Here is a 4,065-nt window from a genome sequence, read left to right as displayed (position 1 = left end):
TTGCTGTGTATAAATAATATTTATTTTGTTGCTCCAGCAAATGTATTCAAAGTTAACAAAACAGAGTGATAGGAAAACATATCTATACGATGAGACTGGCACACAGGCCTAAAGTGTCATAGGGCTGTAGCCTAATGTGATTAGTGAGAAATTAGCTTAACATAAAGTTAATACATGGCGATATGCTAATATTTACAAAGGGTAACATGCTGATATGTAGTCTTGCAGTTATGTCTGTGATGTCGACAGACATAATGAGTACTTCCCCCCCCACTTTAGTTGCAGAGATTCAGAGAGTGCTACAGTCAATGGAGAGTACTGCACAGATAATTAGAAGAGCAGATATAGACCCAGACATAACAGAGTTGCTGAAGGAGGATACAGATATAGACCCAGACATAGCAGAGTTGCTGAACTAGGATGAGGATGCAGATATAGACCCAGACATAGCAGAGTTGCTGAAGGAGGATGAGGATACAGATATAGACCCAGACATAGCAGAGTTGCTGAAGGAGGATGAGGATACAGATATAGACCCAGACATAGCAGAGTTGCTGAAGGAGGATGAGGATGCAGATATAGACCCAGACATAGCAGAGTTGCTGAAGGAGGATGAGGATGCAGATATAGACCCAGACATAACAGAGTTGCTGAAGGAGGATGAGGATGCAGACATAGACCCAGACATAGCAGAGTTGCTGAAGGAGGATGAGGATGCAGATATAGACCCAGACATAGCAGAGTTGCTGAAGGAGGATGAGGATGCAGATATAGACCCAGACATAGCAGAGTTGCTGAAGGAGGATGAGGATGCAGATATAGACCCAGACATAGCAGAGTTGCTGAAGGAGGATGAGGATACAGATATAGACCCAGACATAGCAGAGTTGCTGAAGGAGGATGAGGATGCAGATATAGACCCAGACATAACAGAGTTGCTGAAGGAGGATGAGGATGCCATCATAGACTAATGTATCCTTCGATGGCACTAGGCACAAGAGACAATTCACTTCCAACTACGGGATTGGTGTGTTTTTTATTTATTTTTATTTCACCTTTATTTAACCAGGTAGGCCAGTTGAGAACAAGTTTTCATTTAAAACTGCGACCTGGCCAAGATAAAGCAAAGCAGTTCGACACACAACAACACAGAGTTACACATGAAATAAACAAATATACAGTCAATAATACAGTATTGTGCATTGGTGCTGGTACCAGGGAACCATAGAAAATGGTAAAGATCCACCATGTCACAAAAACCTTGTAGGCCATACATTTTTTAATAGAGAGGTTGCACAGAACATGGTACCTGTATATCATAGAATGTGAAATGATAACGTCCTCAAAAGACTGTAGCACCCAGAATGAAAATGAATGTCTGAACTCTGTAGTATGGTCGCGATGCCCCAAAACTGTCTTCGTGGGCAAAAGCCGCATTGACGGAGCAGCCCGTATGGCAGTAGCCACGTTCAATGAGGGAGCCACTGCTATAACAAATGTGATGAACAAATTGTGTCTTGACACCACTTTGGTGACACTGGTGCAATCAGAGAGGAGTTGTGAGAGCTGATGCTGCTTCAACAGAGTGTGCCAAGCGTAGGTCCCATGACACAGTCAAGAAAGTAAAGTGTCACCAGCAACAACTCAGAGGGCCTTACATATGGGGCAGGCATAGCTGATGTAATGTTCTGCACATTTCAACAGCCAAACAAAATCCTTTTATGTGACAAATTGAGCAAAGTGATATGAGAATTTTGCCCAAAACTGCATATTTGCCCAACAGACCAGTATTCAAGCATATGCTCTATTGCTTGAAACAAATGTATTAAACGTGCTAATGTATTTGTAAAAGGTATATTTTATGTTTATTTGTCAGTTTCGAAGTGATATATGAATAAGAAATGAATTACTGTGATATAAATGGTCATATTTATGAAAATTACATTTTAATTGCATTAGCCCATCTTTACCGGCCATTTTCTGAAAATTACATTCCCGGTGCGCCAATTCATTTTTCTCAGTCTTCAAAGGACGTACTTTCCCATTATTCCACACACAGGTTCTTAGGTCTTATAGTCAGACTTATACTGAGGATTGTTTTTTATATCTTCTGTTGTTTTGATTTCAAGTGTAATTTTATCTGTAAATATACGCAAAATTGTCGTGACTTCCACCGAAGTTGGCTCCTCTCCTTGTTCGGGCGGCGTTCGGCGATCAACGTCACCGGCTTTCTAGCCATCGCCGCTCCATTTCTCATATTCCATTGGTTTTGTCTTGTTCCCATTACACACCTGGTTTTCATTCCATAATTACTGCATGCATTTAGTCCTCTGTTCCCCTCCATTGTCTTTGTGTGTAATTGTTTGTTTGTTATGTGGATTATTGTCAGGCGCTTTACTTTTGCTATGTTCCGTGTTTTTGGCACGTTATTGTTTTTATGTGCTGTCATTTTTGGAACGGAATTAAAGTGTGCCTGTTCACTACACTCTGCTCTCCTGCACCTGACTTCGCCTCCCGTACACACCCTTGACAAAAATATGCATCTGTCATACATGTGAATAGTGTTTTTTTTAAATAATTCCATGAAATGGCAATATTTTGATGAAAGAATCTATAAAAGTCTCTGACCATTGAGTGTCTTATCACAACAAAACAAAAAAAGAATTCTGCCTTGAAGAAATGTTTTGGAAAAACAGATTCTTGTAATATGCAAATTAGCACATATTTAAGGACGGTTTGCCACATTTGCATATTCAATTTTTTTAATAAATTGAACTTGTAATACAATAATATCTTGTATTTATGCATACTGTCAAGGGGTGAGTGTAGCTGGTGCATGGGAGTCAGGCGCAGGAGAGCAGAGATGAGTGAACAAAGCACTTTACTGAGGCAATCATAATAACAGAACGCAACCTCGTCACAAAACGAATGCCCAAAGAACAAGAGAGGCAGCACAAAGTACAAAATAACAAAGTACAAAGTACCGGCTGCCACAAAGCACAGGTGTAAAACAAAACCCGGCGCAAACCAGCCGGAAACGTGCCCACCTGACAATAAACAATTTCACACACAGACATGGGGGGGAACAGAGGTTTAAATACACGACAAGTAATGAGGGAAATGTAAACCAGGTGTGTGGGAAAACAAGACAAAACAAACGGAAAATGAAAGGTGGATCGGCAATGGCTAGAAGACCGGCGACGTCGACCGCCGAACGCCGCCCGAACAAGGAGAGGAATCGACTTCGGCGGAAGTCGTGACACATACTTTCAACTGGTAAAGTTTCAGTCTAACGAGAGTAAAGAAAAAAAAAAACCTGTTAGCCTGTGGTGCCTGTATCAAGCTCTTTATTTTGTTGAGATTGACATATTGGTAGTCAGCATTCATACAGTAGTTATAATTCCTTCCAGATTACTAAAGTCTATAATCAACTTGACCGTCAATTCATTTAAGTGAGTTTTCATAACCAAAACGAGCTTAGGGTTTTTGGATCCCCTCCAGATCATGATGAATTATGAGAGTGGAGCTGTTGATGTTCAGTAACCTTGGCTGGTCTGGAAAGAGATGGCCGCTGGCCTACCACGCTAGTGTTGTGTTCTCACACAAGCCATGCATGTTCTGTAGAAGCTGGCATTTCCTCAACAGGGCCAGATGCTTCCTTCAGGAATCGTCCATCATCTGTCTCCTGATTTGCTGTTGAAACATTTGGCAAAATATCAATCCTAGGAAAGAGCAACGAGTTTACCTTTGCATCCCATTAACTCAAAGTAAACTCTGTTGAAGTGCGCCATGTGATGACACTTCACAAACTTACTGAGAATTTGTATGTTTATGCATTTGGTTCCTCAGGCCAACTGCAAGGAGAAATCACAAACACATAATCCATAATGTATCCATAAAGGACACTTCTCTATATAAGGAAATAGAACACTATCTCAGGGTTAAAAGGTGGCCGGTCTTTGACTGTCTGGCACAGAGTGGTAGAAGCTGTAACTAACTATACACCGGCCAGGCCTATGTAGTGAAGCTCTCCCACATACATACTGTATCTTAAAGGACCATGGC

This window comes from Salmo salar, chromosome ssa06 (genome assembly GCF_905237065.1).
Source record: "Salmo salar chromosome ssa06, Ssal_v3.1, whole genome shotgun sequence".
In the NCBI taxonomy this organism is placed as follows: domain Eukaryota; kingdom Metazoa; phylum Chordata; class Actinopteri; order Salmoniformes; family Salmonidae; genus Salmo; species Salmo salar.
The sequence above is the reverse complement of the archived record's forward strand: the minus strand, read 5'-3'. Positions refer to the sequence as shown.